General features: G+C 34.8%; 2 long non-coding RNA genes across 2 annotated transcripts in view; one reads left to right on the plus strand and one right to left on the minus strand.

Moving 5' to 3' along the window:
• LOC136791402 (uncharacterized) overlaps positions 1 to 1,081 on the plus strand; it is a 57,068-nt gene extending 55,987 nt beyond the window's left edge. Inside the window, exon 3 of the long non-coding RNA XR_010833372.1 lies at positions 746 to 1,081. This is a non-coding gene — a long non-coding RNA (uncharacterized lncRNA). The remainder of the gene's footprint in view (positions 1 to 745) is intronic.
• Positions 1 to 10,936, minus strand: part of LOC136791403 (uncharacterized) — a 31,755-nt gene extending 20,819 nt beyond the window's left edge. Inside the window, exon 1 of the long non-coding RNA XR_010833373.1 lies at positions 10,135 to 10,936. This is a non-coding gene — a long non-coding RNA (uncharacterized lncRNA). The remainder of the gene's footprint in view (positions 1 to 10,134) is intronic.
• Positions 10,937 to 17,135: the final 6,199 nt, after the last annotated feature.

The raw sequence follows: 17,135 nt of genomic DNA on the forward strand, positions 1-17,135 counted from the left end.
TTTTAATATATTTTTATTTTTTAAGCTCTTAAGTTTGTGACTACCCAATATCGTTGTTTAACCAGTGGCCTGCCAGTGTGAGATGGATATTTTTGCATTATAAGACAATTTTTCTACTGTTATTGGAGTCAAGCCTTATTTCATTTTTAAAATATAGATCAAACATAGAAGATCATACTGATATAAATAGAAATTCAAAATTGATAAATAATAATGCTAAATTTTTGGTACACAAATCTTGTGAAATTCAGTGGATGTCTTTACAATTTAAAAGTTCTTCTATTTAAAAAAGTGTCTAGCTAGATTTGACAAAACAGATGGGGTTTGAAAAGCCAATTGTATGCTTTCAGATTAATAAGATGTGGAGTTGTCTGTTCAAGTGTCAAGTTTTAGAGTGAAGGAGCTATTAGACTGTATTGTGTTATTGACCTGTAAAGCCTAAGAGCTTGTGTAGTAGAGCATATTCCTTGCTGTGCTAACTCCTTGTGTAAATCTATAACAACTGCTTTAGTTACAGTTTCCTAATTGCGTGCCCTATTATGCACCATTCTAGTATTTGAAATGGCTTTGGGAAGTATGTGCCCGATGTGAAACCTCTTTAAAGTGTCCATAGTCTTTTAGTGGGTTTAGAATTTAAGTGCCACCCAGCCTTCTCCTTCCCCTCCCCCCCCCCCCCCCCCCCCCCCCCCCCCAGCCCCCCAGCCAACATTTTTTTGCATGCTCAAATTCCTTTTTTTTTCTTCAGAGAATAGTGAAAATATAGTCCTCCAATACTCAATTATGCATGAGCCTTGCCCTGGGAAAACTACCCTTCAGATCAGGATGTCTCCTTGCCACAAGCAGCTTGAAAGGTAATTTGTTACTTGAAAACTTCAGCTGGAATTTATAGTTCCATCTACCTCTCTTCCATCATTACTGCCTACCCATATGATGCCCCCCGCCCCCCCTCTTTTTTTTTTTGGCATTGCATAATACTTGATGGCCATTCATGATTTGCAGCCCAGGTTCTGTTTTCTCTGCAGTTACTTTGTTATTAAAACTTCAATATATTAAACTTTTTATCATATTTGCCATACAAAAATCCAACGTTAAAACTATTCTTCAAGTAAAAATACGGTATGTCATTCCATATTTTCACATACCTGTTGAAATGTCAAAAAATATCAAAAAGTGTACTAGCTTGCTAGTTAGAGTGCTCCTTGAATAATTTTTGTTATTGATCAGTATCATCAAGTTAATATAAAATATTAGATGAAGCTAGCGATAGCAAGATACTTAGAATATTTGACACCTATATTGTTGCCCTTGCTATTGGTTTCCCTTCCCAAAATGTTCCACTGACAGCAATGATTGGTAATAAATTTCAGGTTTATATTAGATTTAAATGAAGCAACTGAGAACTTCATGGAGGCATATTGTTGTGTTCTACGTAATGTTTTTCACAATATACTAAATTTAAGTTTGCTTTTTCCCCCCTGTATTTTTGTCATTATCATGTTTGTTTGGCTTTGCACTCAGAGAGTCACTTCAGTAGTGATTTTTTTAAAATTTTGATACAACAATTGATTTGTGACTGAAAATTGCATCTCGTACAAACTTGCATAATAGCACAGATGATTGCAAAGGACAGCTTTTGTGGCTTTGGATCACTTAGGTTACTCTTACATCTTATATTTTATATTTATTTTATATCTTATATTTTATATTTATTTTATTTATTTTTTATTTTGCCAGATATAAAAAAGGACTTAAAATAAATCAAGAAGGGCTGATTTTATTTTAAACTAAAATTAAGAGTTATGAGTTAAAAATGGTTTAGTCATTCTTGTTCCTGTTTGTTCATGGATTTGGCCTAACTAGTCACTCTCTCCATTTAAAAAAGTGCATGGGTATGGTAGTAATTCCATAACAGTGAGTTTCAGAAATAGTGTAGTAGTTGAATTACGGACAGAAAAGATTGTTGTAAGAAATGTTCTTTTTCTTTTTTTAACATTCTCTCTCTCTCTCTCTCTCTCTCTCTCTTTTTTTTTTTTTAATCAATAAAATGTTCTGAGTGGTCGTGAAAAGAAACCTAGAATTTCATGAATTGGAAAAAAAAAAAAAGGCAGATAAGAAAGAGGTTGCAAAATATTTAAAAAACTATTTTTTCCCTCCCAGATTGATTCCATATTTGAAAAGTAGTGTTAACATTTGCCTTCCTTACATACTTTAAATGAAAGTTTTTCCCACAAGTAAATAAGAGTTACTGATCCTATTTACAAATACTAGAGGCAGAAAAAATGATATATGGTTCTACTATTTTGCCCACCTCTAAAACTAGTGTTGAATTATATGCCGCTTCTGAGATTAGTTAAATATTGCTTAAAGGCACAGGAAATAATCTTGCATTGACCCATACTTTCTGATGCTCTCAGTAAACCATAGACCCTCAGTTGCATGTTTAGATTTAGCAAAACTATTAAATATGAAAAGTCTTATCTCATAGTATTTCCCTCCAGTGCCTTTGGATGTAGTCCCCTTGTTTTTTCTTAAATGCTTTGCTGGTATAATGTAATGCATTTCATACAATTCATTTCAAACACCTGTTTTTGTTTCTTTGTTTGTTTGCTTTTAAACCAGAAATTGTTTTCAAGGTCATCTTCTTTTATGAAATATTCTGTCCACTGAATGAGTTTCCTTGCACAGTCTGCAGAGAGATGTTCTGATCTGCTCTTTGTATCCAGACGTAATTGTTTTAACATAAAGGCATATGCTGAGATTTAGGAAGGACTCTCTTCAGAACCCAATAATATCATTATGTGCCAGTTTGAGTGTCAATGATAAACTAGAGATCTTTGTTGCCCTTCAGTTAAAACATGCTAGGTGTGTGGGATACAGTAAACCAGATGTAATAATTAGGCAAATAGTTCAATACTGCTATCAAATACTACCGTATTTGCTATCACATGACCATTGAACAAGAAGTAAAGCCAACTCATAAAAATTCTATTTGGCTTAAAAGTACAGTAACAATTAATGTTAAACACTTCAATGAAAAAATTATGTAGGCATGGGTAAACTGTGTCAACGGTTTAGCAGAGGAAACAGATTCAAACAGCTTAATAGAGGAAATGGAACACTGTCAAAGTAAAGAAAAGATTTTTCAACCTAATGACAAAGTAAAAGGAAAGCACACATTCCACCCTGAGTAGTTTTGTTTGGAATCTCTAATTAATATGCATTATAGCAAAGATAAGAAGAAAACAGGTATTTGATAGTTTTAATATACAAAAGCAAGAAAAAATCTTTGAAAGGTAAATATTTGATGTAAAGATTTGTTGAATGGTATTGTTAGAGTCAGTTGAAATATTATCATATTCTCAGATACCACATCACATCCTTTCTTTCCTCATCTTAGGAAAACACTTGCAAATATTTTCCCTGAAAAACTGAAAATGGTCTTTTCTCTACATTCAAGCGAATCCTTTGTAAGCATTTGTAAGAATAAAGGCACAGTTTCTCCAGGAAACAATTCTCTGATCACTTCTGTAGTGGAATAGAACACCAAAACAATTACTGAAGTTGTTAGTGACTCTCACACTATGTTTGTTGGTGGTCTCTCAGAAGCTTTATGTTGATAGGATATTGCTATATTCTAAATGCTAATTCAAATGAAAAAGATGTTTTTAATACTGCTTCTCTTCATATACATTTCATTTAAAGGTATTGTGGAAGAAGAGCAGACAGTTTTGTAAATGGAGGAGGAAGGAGGGGAGCAAAAAAAAAGTTTTTTGGAACAGTAAACAGTATGCAAAAGTTTGAGAATACTTTTCAAGGTATAGAAAAGATAGATGGTTGACCAAAAAGCTGTGGCTTGCATTAAAGGCTGGAAAAGTTGGTGATTTAGAGCTCTTCTAATTGTAGATGTAGTCAGCTGCTGAGTAGATGATGTCTAGGAGGCCTTTCTTCTCTAGGTTATCTGATTTTGTAAAGTCTTTGCGTATTTGTAAAGTATTCCTTCAAGACAGGTGGCCTCTATTTGTAAAGTCTTTGTATCTTTGTAAGGTATTCCTTCAAGACAGATGATCCCTATTCCCTTATCTAATACACTAAGAGAGCCTTTAAAATAGGCCTGTCTGGTCTTTTGAAAACTGATTATGGCAAAAAAAGGAAGTATTACAGTTTGTTAGTAAAGTCTTTTTCAGAAACTCTAGATAGGGGAACTTTGGCCGGGCTCAGTTGTTTATTAATTGTTGTTTTAAAAGTGGTTATGGCAAAAAAGGAAGTATTACAGTTGTTAAAGTCTTCTTTCATAAACTCTAGGTAAGTGAACTTTGGCTGGGCTCAATTGTTTATTAATTGTTGTCTTTGTTAGTGATACAGATTACTTTTTTTCATTCAGTTTTCTGATAGTGAGTTCTCATTATCAAAAGTAACATAAATATCAACGCTTAATAAAAAACATCTGTTCTAACAGAGTGAATTGTGTATACTCATGCACATACATGTGAGTGCATGCTCATCTCGTGTCTTTTGTGGGTAGAGGGCAGGTGATGGGCAGAGGTTCTGTCCTCAAGCAGTGTACTCTATCTGTGGAAGCAAATACCTGCAAAACAAACTTTGTGTAGAAGTAGAATTTGCAGTGGGTCTCCTGTACATTTTGTTGTTTCTTTTCATCCTGCTCTAAAGCTGCAGATATATTGTTTCCTGACTTTCTGCCAGAGCCCAGCATAAAGTCTCTGGCTACAAAGTGTAAGAGATTAAAAGAGAATGACTTTTGAATGAGGAGGCTGCTTTAAATTATTCAGAGATCCTCCCTCTTCCTCTGTTCCTTTTCTTGATGTTTTGGATCAGCAGCACATTTCTAGCTGTAAATGTCTTTAGAAAATATATTTTAAAGGAACAACTCCAGTTTATAAGAGACTTTGAAACTAAAGCATACAGACGTCATTTTTGCTTCATTGCATGTAATATAATAGACAACTGTCTTTGTCTCATTTGGCAATATGAAGAGTCACTAAATACACAAGTTCCACATAATCTCTTAAAATCCTTTCAAAGGAAAAAATTTTTTTAAAGGAACAAACATGCAAGTGAAACTTGCCACAGTAACTGGTTTAACTTCAAACTTTTGGCATCAGGGTCCATTTGCTGATCCTTTTGTCAGTGAAAAAATATGCTTTTCTAAGAGCTCTCTAGGAAGAGAATACTCCCTGAGGGTGCTGAGGCATTTTGAAGAAAATAAAAAATGAGTTAAGTCTTCACCCAAAACTTGAACTGGACCCAAACTTAACATTTCTTTAGGCTTGACAAGTTTGGAATGTTTCCTTCCTCTCCACCCTCATTACTTTTCATTTTCATGCTCTTTTGCATTTCCAGTTTCTGGCCAAGAAGTGAGCTATGTGTTGCCGGAATTCTGTACCAAAAAGGGGCAATATTTCTGTGGTATATTTTGGCCTGCTTATAAGAAAAAGAATTTCCCACAGAACCAAAGGGGAACTTGTCTTTTGCCAGAATGCTGGATTTTTTATTTTTTATTTATTTTTTATTTTTTCAAAAATCAAAAGGTTTAGGTAATAACTTAGTAATAACGGTAATAGTTTATAGTTTAAGAAAATAGTTTACAACAATTTCCCCTTCTTTCCCTTTCCAGCTCTAATGCTGTTAACATAATTACCCAAATATAATAATGTTATTGTATATATTTAGAATTTATGTAAATAACTGAAATGAACTCTAACTAGAAATGAAGATTTAAAACAAAACAGGATAAAAAAAATCCATATTTAAAAAGAAAAAAAAATTTAGAACCTTTTATATTTGTTTATCACTATCACTAGCCTGAACATCACTAACACTAGATTGAACTGAAAGTTAAGAATTCTGCATACTTGACAGAGATGTGTAAGTACTGTTCTTGTAACCTTAAATGAACTAAGAATCTGACAACACACTTTCTACTTGCCTCTTACACATTTTTCTCAGTATGTGTTCTGCCAGTTTCTGAATGCAATAAAATCTTCAACATGTCAGACACTGAGTGTAAACCTAAATAGCTCTGGCTTGCAGATACCAAACCACTGAACTAAACCCTTGAGAAATCCACCCTATAAAACTTGCCTTGATACCTGGAGCTTTTTGCTTCTGAGATTCAGTAATACGAGTTATTACCACTAAGGACTTACACAGTTATGATGTGATGATACATTGCTGTTCTAATGAAAGATAAAAAACAAAACCAAGCAAACAAATAAAAAAACATCTACAAAAAAAGGAGTTCTGTCTCAGATTTAAATAATTTTTGAATCATGGCTTCCTTAGGGACAAGCATTCTTCACAGCCAGAAGGTACATTTACTTTCTGACAGCCTGTCTGACTCTTTTTGACAGCAGCTACCCTGAAATTGCTGTGGGCCTTTGGAAAAATTAACTGGTTTTGTTTTATTTGTTTTTAAATAGTTTTTCAAACAGCCTTTATTATTATTATTATTATTTTCCTTCTGATTAGAGATGATTGCCCATGTTTCTGTTGCTCCAGAAATTGTGTTATGTTAGGAATGGAAATACACTTCCAAAAGGCAAGAATTTAGCTTAAAAAGAAAAGAAGAAAAAAAAGGAAAAAAAAGAAAAGAAGGTTGTTGGAGGTGGAAAATAGCTTTCTGGGTTACTTAATTTGACCCTGTGCCATTGCATTATTGTGCGGGATGGGTGAGGTTTTGGGGAGAGGATGAGCAATTCCATTGTGTTAACTAATAATACCTGGCTAAGACATTTTACTTACTGGGATTTTCCTGCTCTTATGAAGTTTGCTTTGGCATCCTGTACAGGAACGTTGTGTCTTTGCACTGTTAGGTACACTACTTAAACAAGGTATTCAAAAATAAAGATATGGATGCATACCTAAATGAGCATAGTTTGCTTATTTTCTGTTTCTGATGCTTTAGTGTGGGTAGGATTGAGCCCATAAGAAATTTTTCCTTTGAGCCTTTTCAGTTTAGGAATAGATGCAGAATGGCAGTGTATGAGGTCCAGAGGCCAAATGCCTTTCTTTTGGCTGGATATGCACATTGAACATATGTAGAAAAGTCACATGCAATGGCACTCCCAAAACTACTGTCTGGTTCTCACTGCTAAAAATATTGAACTAATTTAATCTTAAACACGAACAATTTAGAATTTACCTTCAGTGTGTCTGCCTTCTCTATGGGCGCTTCCTCCTCCAGATAGCTACTTTCCTAGAGTAACTGTTAACCATAGTTTTTCCTAACAGTGTATACAGCCAGAATCTTAGGTTTCATGCGTTTGCAGAACTCTGTGAAGGAGTAAGTGGTATGTTGATTTAGACGAGTTGACAGTTTTGCCTGCAGTGTCAAAATTGCTTTTCCCAGGCCATTGCCATTAAACATTTTTCTTGCCTTCCTCCTGATCTCTTAAAAAACAAACACACAAAACCAAGGAAGTTTTTTTTCAAATCAAATTCTAAACATATTTGTATATAGAAGAGAAATTCACACAACCCAATATGAGCCATCTAATTAACCTGTGCAAGTATGTGCCCTGGGGACCCATTACCACCAGCTGAGAGTCACGGGTTGTCTCCAGGGTGCACACCAGTGTCTTCACATTGACTGCACAGAAGCCAAGGAGTCTTGCTGGCTAAAGCAAGTGCCTAATCATTAGCAGTGTGCCGTCACTCTCCCTGTCATCATTTTGGTTTATGATATGATGCTTCTGTCACTGCCATTTAACAAATTCCACTTGATTTAAGGGTTTATACTGAATCATCTCAGAGCCCTTAAAAGAAGCCCCAAAGGTCTGTGGGATTCTTTAGGTCTGACTAAAGAACCCTAGAAGGAAATTCCTAGTCCACTTTTTAATGAAAAACAACTTGGACTTGCTGGTTTCTGAGTAGATAACCAGAGGGTTTTTTTTTTTGTTTGTTATTGTTGCAGTGTATTGTAGGCTTTGGCATGTTGATTTGGTACCCTTTGGCTACTTAGATGTTTGCCACACCAAGGCTCATTATTCCTGGGCTAGGTTCTGTACTGTGAGGAGTGCTGAGCTCTGAAAGAGGAAAGCAGCGCAGAGCAGAGCTCATGGAGAGTTCTTGTGAGTATCGTGCATTGAAGACAGATACAGAGTTTACTTTATGTTGGGATATTTTTGAACTGGAAATCAAAATTACTATATTGTCAGTTATAATATTTAATAAGGAATTAAGATTGTATAATGCAATTGATTTTTAACAATTGACAGGTGTAGTTACTGCTAGTTACTCTAATGACTGTTATACCTGCACGTTTTTGCTAAAGCGGGATATATAGAATGCCTGCTATATTTATGAACCAGACTGAATATATCTTCTACACCATTTATTAAATGATAATAAAGTATTTATAAATAGGAGAACAATATAAAATGTTACCATATGCTCAAAATAATGATGAGGCATTTACCCTCACTCATGAGAAAATGTTTTGGATCCAAGCTTGTTGTACCATATGGACATGGATGAGAAAAGAAAACAGTTATGTGTGTTTCATGGGAGTGTAGATTTTTCACTTCATTATGGACAAAAAGAAAGGAAAAATTAATCATATAATCAGGTTTCTCAAAAGTATTTCTCAAACTGAAAAGCCTCATTGCATTTATTACAATGCAAATTTTTCACCTCTGACACAGATACCTTGCCAATAATGTACCTCAGGTGCAGTTACTGTTAAATAAGTATACTATGTCACATGGTTTTAAATTTATTTGGATAGAAGACTTTTGTTTCTTTGATGCTGCATTATTCAGGGAGAGAGAATTTGCAATTTATTCCTTTCTAATTTTATAATAAAAGTTTAAGGTCCAAAGTCTCAGCCAATGTGGAAATTGGCAGAACTCCACTGGAATCAGAAGAACTTTGCCAGTTCACACCATCTGAGATGTCACCATTTATTTTATTTTTTGCTAATGATATTGTATAAAAATGTCATGATTGAACGCAGATAAATGATTTGTAATATAATCCCAAAGTTTGGTGCGGAAAATGTTTCTTTTATATCATACAAAGTCTGCCTTAAATTGCTCAAGTTAAGCTGAGAATGAAAAAACATGAAATGGAAAACCCTAGAAATAGAATTATTCTGTTTTATTATCTGAGTGCTTAGCACTTTGCCTGAATGATAATGTTTTTCTTAATATATAAGGCATAGTTTCTGCATGATTTCAGTTCTCTTTTTCTTCTTAAAAGAGAAATGAATATTTGGATAAGTTAGTGAAGCGGTAAGGGGAACAAAAGAGGTATTTTTTTTCTTCAGAGATAATGAGGGAAAGCAAGTGCCCAGAACCAAGTGTTTCTGCCAAGCAGTCAGTCTTTTTGGGTCCCAGGAAATAATAAAGAGGAAAAACAAACAAAACAATTTAATGAAACAAAACCATCCCCCAAACCTTGCCTGCCTATAATAATAAAATAAATTTAAATCCCAGATAGTATTATAATGTTCCCAACTTTCCAATCTGAATGAGGTGTGAAGTTTTATATTTCTATAAGGCAGTGATAAAAATTCAAATATATGATTTGGGGAAGATGTACGGAAGTAGCATGGGAGAATTAGGAAGTTCCATTTGATATTTATGCAACAACATCCTTTTTCCAAAGATGAGTTAATGGAAATTTTCAGGAACTTCCCTGTGCCTGTCTTCTGTCTTACTGATAAGGATTGAGTTGAAGTCCTAAGTAAGACCTTTAAAATGGTCTACTAGGAAAGCAGAAAGTACTTATGGCACTAACATTGGTCCCATGGAACATAATGATAAGGCCGTCAGCTCTCATCATTACCATAAATAAGTAGGTAGAGTAGGAGCATCTTTACAGATTAATTTGTAGTTTAAATTTAACCAAACTTTACAGCAAACAGAGATTTCCGTATGGATTCAACAGATACTATGATAGCCACTCCCTAAACTGCAAATTGCTTAGCACTGTAAATATATATATTATTTTATACATACAGGCATGCATTCTTCACACTCTACCATGTGTTAACACATCATATATATTTTCTCTGCACTGAATAATGCAGCTACCACTCATTTCCCCTCACACCTGCCTGTAAATTCCATGCTTTTTCCATATGTATTTTGTTATGGCAAAAAAGAATAGCCTTACCTTTACACTTCAAGGTTTCATCTTCCCTGGGAAGTGTGGTGTATTCTTGGTTTAGCCATCCTGAGTTAATTAGCGAGAGATACAGTTCCAGTCAAGATGAAGCAGTTTGTGGTTTTCTTATCAGTTTGCTGGTCAAATACCTGTTAGTATTTCATGGTTTTGCACCAGGCTGTAAAGCTCATCTAGGAAGATGCTAGTTACTGGAGGGTCAGCCAGTGGTTCCGTAGCTGTACTGTTAGCAATTCCTGAGCTATGTAGTTTAGACCTAGCTCTAGTATACTTAGACTATGCTACAGACACATGACATATAGACATGACTTAAGTTTTTAAACACAACTCAAAAAAGTTACTCCAGTCAAGAAGAATTTTCCCAGTGAATTTCAGTTTCTGCGCAGCCTGGGTTATAAGCACCCCCAGACAGCCAGGGCTGCCAGCTTTGGAGCATGAAATCTGGAAGCTCTGACAGCACGGTTAGCTAAGGTTCTCAGGGCTGCATTGTGCATTGCTGAGGTACAAGTGCTGTGCTGGTTTTGAGGCTGGTGTCGTCCTGCTGTCCAGGCTCCTGGCTCCACAGCATTGAGTCTGGAGTCTCTGAGAGCTTCGGTATAGCTCTAGTTCAAGGGTTTGGCACTTTTCCGTAGGAAGCACTCTTGTGACACAGGGTTCCAAGTGTTTTCAGCTTCCTGGCTCTTAGAAAACCCCACGTAGTACGGCTGGCCAGAGCTGCAGGGCCTGGGTCCTAGCCAGGAACCAGGCAAGCCCTGGTGGGTGCTTTGCCAGCACACTGATGAAAGTTTGTTGAATCACTGACATTTCTGCAAAACACTTCAACTTTGACAAATTGTCATTCTCAATTTAGTCATAAAATTACTCAGCAGTTCTATTTATGAATGTATTGTGAATATATTTAGGTTTCTTTTGGACTATAATTCAAATGAAGGTTTTGATGAATAATTTTACTTATTAAAAGGAAAGATGAGTTAAGTACTTTCAACTTTAGCTTCATTACGATAGTTCTGAATGTGCACATCTGCTGGAGGAATGCCTAACAATGTTTTCAGCTACTCATTAACAGCAACTTAGATCAATTGCTGTTTTAACAGGAATGTTTACCTAAAACATTGGAAAAAATCAAATTGCTGATTCCTTCTGATTGAAATAACCTTATTTGACTTTTTTTTAATCCTTGTTTTAGAGACTCACTAAAAAAATGAATAAATACAAAAGAAACAGCAGGAACACAAGGGATGTTTTTAACTCAAGAGATATCAAGCCTATAACTTTTGATTGCTAAGAAATACACAGAAAATAAATCCAGATAAGATTAAAGAGGCCCCAGAGGAAGTGAAAGAACATTGTTTGCACTAATATGTTGGATAAGTAATGAATAAATTTAGCTTTAAATCACAATAAACATATTTTAAAACTTAAATTTAGAATGTTAGTTTCTGTAGTCTCTTCTACTGCATGCTTTGCAAACTCATTCATGACAGTTGCTCACTGTGAACGTGTGTGATCTGTAAATCACTCTCAAGTACTCTTTGTGCAAGCTTGCATTCTTTTATCTTAGTTTCTAAATGGAAGCACATTGAATTATTTGAACATTCGTACCTTAGTACAAATTTTAAAATCTGAGTTACTTTTAAATTCTTAAGTCTGACACCTGTATCATACTTCAAGGCTGATTGTATGTAATTGTATCTGCACCTGACTTTTAAGAACAATTTCCTAGTTTTTGGTGTACCTCATCAGTACTTCCTTGAGTACATTAGCTGTCCAGATTTTGCTTGATGGTCACTATTTTAGCTTTCTAAGACAGTTTATTCTTAATATTTCTCTTGAGGATATAATTTCTTCTTTGTGCTTTGCTTATTTTCTTCTTGAATACTGTTGAAAGAATGATTGTATATTCCAACCAGCTGATAGGTCATCGCTGACAAAGGTCCCAAAACTCAGATATTTAAGTTCAACTGAACTGCTTGTGTGAATGCTGTTTTGTCTGATACCATACGGTTACCCATGTCCATCTCTGTCTTATCAGCTTTATAACGACCTTTCATCCTCTTCATCTCTTCTTATCATGTATGTTCAGGTAATCACAGAATGCACTCATTGGGCATTCAAAGCAGGATGAAATCAAATTACCTTGCTATATGTGAGTATGCTACCCCTTTTCCATCTCTGTTGCATTAGTAAATGTTTCTGGAAAACAGACACGACATAAATCAGCTTCTTTACTGAAAGATCCACTGGGAAAGAAAAAAGGTACCTGCATCCATCCTTCCTGTGGCTGAAGGCAGCCGTGTTGTTTCAGAGAAATACATTGTACACGTCACCAACTTCTTTTTCCATTGTAGATTACTGTGACAAAAATTCATTTTCATGTGGTTTTATCCCATTGATGTTTCTTTTGTTAGGTTTGAATTTGGTCTCACATGTTAATCTTTCTGGGTATATCTATGCATTTCATATTTGGCATTCTTGTATAAAGAGGTTTTTCTGCACAAAGAATGCTTGATGTTTTGTGACTCATTCCTCAGAGTATTTTATTTCATAGAAGACCTAATTCATATTACTCTTACACCACTTCAATTATAAATATTGTGATTTTTTTTCCTGTTTAATAATTTTCATGCTGTCTTCTGTCTCTAAATCTTCAGCTAGCTGAACCCTCTAAAAACAGAGGAAGGATTTGGAATTCTGTTTCATTTAGAGATTCTCTAAACAGATAAAGTTTTCATTATTATTATTTTTAAAGAAATTCAGTCTCTGTATAGTTCTGTCATGAGCCATTCTTTTTAAGAATAACACAAACACAATGTGTTTGCAAACACATTGCAAACACAATGCTATGCAAACACAAGCATAGTGTGTAATGGTAAAGGATATGTGTTGTATACTATGGTTTGTTTCAGGTTCTTTGAGGTGAATGCCCCATGCTTGTTTCCATGGAAGTTATGAAAGGGTTCATGTATTTTATTAAATTTCACTTTATACATTTACTTGCAAAAGAATACTCACACCTTTGCTTTTTGTCAACAGTTATACTTTCAATAGCAGCACACTGCATGTACAGACATGTTAACGGAAGGTGTGTATGGCCTCATGAGTGGAATGCTATGGAAGTCATCAAAGAACTTGCAGTTCTCTCGAGAGAACTTATGACTTCCCTAAAAAAGGAAGAAATTATCCTATCTTCATTGGCTTCTCCACTGGTACCTCTGTTGTCAGTTTATTTTGGTCTGTAGAACTGCACTACTGTCAAGCCTTTCCTGGCTTTATATGAGCTTAGAACTTCTTGTTTCTCTAAATTGCTGTTTCTTCGTTTGTCTTTTCTGTGTCATCCTTTCCAGAAAAGTATAGTCTAATAGAATGGTGGTAGATATCAAGAACAGATCTTCAACTATCCTATTCAGTGGTGTAAAAACAACTTGGTGACCATCTAGACTACATAGGCACTGTTCCTACAAAAAAGCATTTAAGATACAGAATTAAAATTGTTCCTTACGCACTTAGAAATTGTGATAGATCAGCAAAATATCTGTGAGATTTCAAAAGAACAAAGTGTATGATTAGATCAAGCATTGTCTACATTTTTTAAAGTCTTATTTTTGAGGATGCTTGTATATTAGTTAAATTTGACATAGTCTGGCAATGATAAACTGTTATAAGGTCTACATCATAGTAGCATAAATGTGTCAATTTCTTTTAGTGGCTTGTGTTCATTTGTTTCTTGCTTTGTGATATTGAAGATTCTTGGGAGGCTATTTCATATTTAACCACAAGCAAAATTTTGTGCTTGTTTTGGGATCTTCTTGGTTCTCTTCGGGTCATAGGGTATTCCTTTAAACTCTTAACGTGCCTGACAATGGATTAGTCCATTTGGAAAGTTCATTTAGTTAAGATTAGTTTTTTTTTTTTTTTTTTTTTTTCTCTTTTCCTTTTTTCAGGTACTGTATGCGCTGTGGAACCTGTGATTTGTTGCTGCTTTTGTTCTTGTTTTTAGAGTCCTCAGACACCTTAGGTTTTGCACTGTGGAGGAACTGAGGAAAAGTTCCCACTTCTTTTTCCTGTACGTTCTTGTTTGGGAACACTATGAAGCTTAAGACAAAAGGCACAGTCTTAAAGGGGAGTATTGCTGAAAATAAGCTGGCTTTATTTATATCTGGAAGTACATTTGGATGACATTACAAGTCATATTGAAGACTGTGAAGTATTCACAGACTTTAGGCAATTCACTGTTTGATTTTTTTTTTCATTAATTCCTGGCATGTTAAAAAAATATAAATATTGAAAGCGATTATTAATGCCCAAGAAATAGGCTAGTACCATTATTATATTTGCTTTAAAAATAAAAATAGAATGTAAAGCTATTCATTTTGTGACTCTTCTGTTTGAAAACAACTGTTTTTCCATGCTGATACCAATTTGTAAAATGGAGATAAATCCCTTATTGTGATGAGTAGTACTACTGACTGCTTGACTGAGAGAGGTAAGTAACATTTTGTTTGTGTAAGTAATGAGCTGTTGGAACTAAGTCCTGAGACATATTGGGAGTGACAGATGTAGTGTAAATATACCACAGGTTTTAAGATTTTGCTTGACGTCTCAAAATATGCTTTAAGACCAAGACAACATTAGTGTTTTATGGCAATGTAAGTATAGCAATATACGTAAGAAGATGTGCTATATATTTTTGAAGGAAAGATGACTCATTTTACCATTCATAAGTACTGTAACAAAAGCTTACAGGAAAAGAAACTGAGAATCAATATTAAATCACATTATGACACAGAAGTCTCAAAACTTTTAGGTTCAGGTTTTAGGAATGTGCATACCAGTTACATGTTTGTATTTACTTTACTAGAAACTAAATTATGGACTTGTGGCCAGGATTAATCAAATTGCAGAAGAAATGTCATATTTCCTTAGTTTTAAGCATTTAACAATGTTCTCTTAATTTGTCCTAGCATGGTTTAGCATGGCATTGGTCATAACTAAAGATGTTACCATTCCATTTTTAAGTAAATCCCATTTCCCTAAGGTATGTCTGCGTGGATATCAAAAAGTGAATTCTGTGGGTGTTGATAGTTGTGAAGAGATTATTACTATGATTCTGAAAATCCTTCCTTATGTTAGATATATTATCCTGGCAACTGGAGCTGTCAGATTTGCTAGCAGATGTAGAAAGGGTCACTTCTAGCACAGAAACAATTATTTGGACTGTTTTGCAGAGATTTGGTCCTCTTTTTGAAATTGTGATTCATATATATCCTTCTTGACATATATTTACAGCATGCATTTCAGTGTGTTTCTTTTCTGCTATAGATTGCTTGTCACCATTAGTTTTGTGCTATGACAGCAGAGATTATACATCTTCTGACCAAGCTCTCTATCTAGGCTTCAGTTCTGATAGAAACATCTTTTTTGTCTTCCTGTATATTTCCACTATGAATTCTGTAATGTTTATTCTCTTTCATCATTAAAAAAAAACAACAACACAAAACAAAACAACAACAACAACAAAACAAGCAAGAATATTAAGCTTAGTATTTATTAATCCCCACCGTTGTGTTTTTTGTCTGTAATTTCCGTTTTGTATTAGGTACACCTCAATTACGTGCCACATAAATTGTGTAACAGAAAGGAAAGGAATTTTAAATCCTCTGAAATTTTCATATTTTAATGCAGCATTTAAAGATCCTTATCTGTGCTCTTTATTTTACTATAATATAAATAACAGTCCCATAGGCCCTCTTGTTGACCTTTTAAACCCATCAACACCACTGAGGTCCAAATAAAGGTGACTTGTATTTCCTTGCTATTATATGAGATTTAGATTTCAGTTTCCTCTTCTATTACAGTTAATGAGCACCCAGGAGGCAGTGTAGTCCATTGGTGTGCAGTGTGTTCTGTTTGGTGCTCTGTCTACAGAGGCTTTATGTATGTATATATGTATTTATTTATTTATTTAGAAGCCAAGCCTACAGAGGAGCAGCTTTTCATTCAAGCTTTAGTCTGTTGTTTTTAGCACTGTAAGGCTCTATCTAGATGCTTGATATGTCTCTAAAGACAGTAGCCATCACAAAAAAAAAAAAGTAACACTTACTAAATTCCTGATTTGCCAGCTCATGAGACTTTTGAGGCCATGGAAAATACATATCTCACAGGGCTCAGAGACTTAACATGGTTGTTAAAACAGCCGTTTTCATATTAGCACCATGTCATTAGCATGGGCACTCCCTTTTATAACACACTACTGAAAATTGCTGATGCCAAAAGCTGCCTTATTTTTATTAAGAAGGACTAAACATCCATTCTCTTCTGAGAGAAGCCAGGAGACTGAAGATGCCATTTCATATGTTGTTCCCCAAGCTTGAAGAGGCAGTACCCTTCTGACATCTGTTGGTACTTAACACTTTTAAGAAAATCAGTTACATTTTATTGAGGTTTTATAGAGGGCATCCTTTAAAAAACTTTTTGCTAAATAATAAATATACAGGCAAATAAGACTAATCAACAAGTAAATGTTAGATTTTTCATAGGCTGTAGGTAACCATTTTTGTGATGTATGTTAGAAGATGTATCCATTAAAGTCCATGTTACTATCCAAATGGATTTACAAACATTAAATACATCTTCCCATAAAACATAAATAATGTAGCCCCATTTTTACCTTTTTGAAAGTCCCAATGAAATTGAAGAATGTTCATTAACAGTATTTTTGGCCAGCTTCCACATGTAGGCTGAATGATTTTAAACAAGGTTAACTTCTTTTTGCAAGGTTATGTATTCCCACCAAACACGGTTGCTTTGCCACTGTCCAAGTTTCTAAATTTAAAAATTCTGTGATCATGAGGGGTTAAAGCTTACCTGCGAGGTGAAAGCATTGACTATCAGAGCAGAGATGTGCGACGTGGCGTTCAGTATGCAAGCATGGAAATCAGCGATGATGATCTAGAGAGAGTCTCTGGGTAGCTCTGTGAATCTGGTTGTGTAGA

The sequence above is a fragment of the Anser cygnoides genome, chromosome 8, assembly GCF_040182565.1.
Source record: "Anser cygnoides isolate HZ-2024a breed goose chromosome 8, Taihu_goose_T2T_genome, whole genome shotgun sequence".
In the NCBI taxonomy this organism is placed as follows: domain Eukaryota; kingdom Metazoa; phylum Chordata; class Aves; order Anseriformes; family Anatidae; genus Anser; species Anser cygnoides.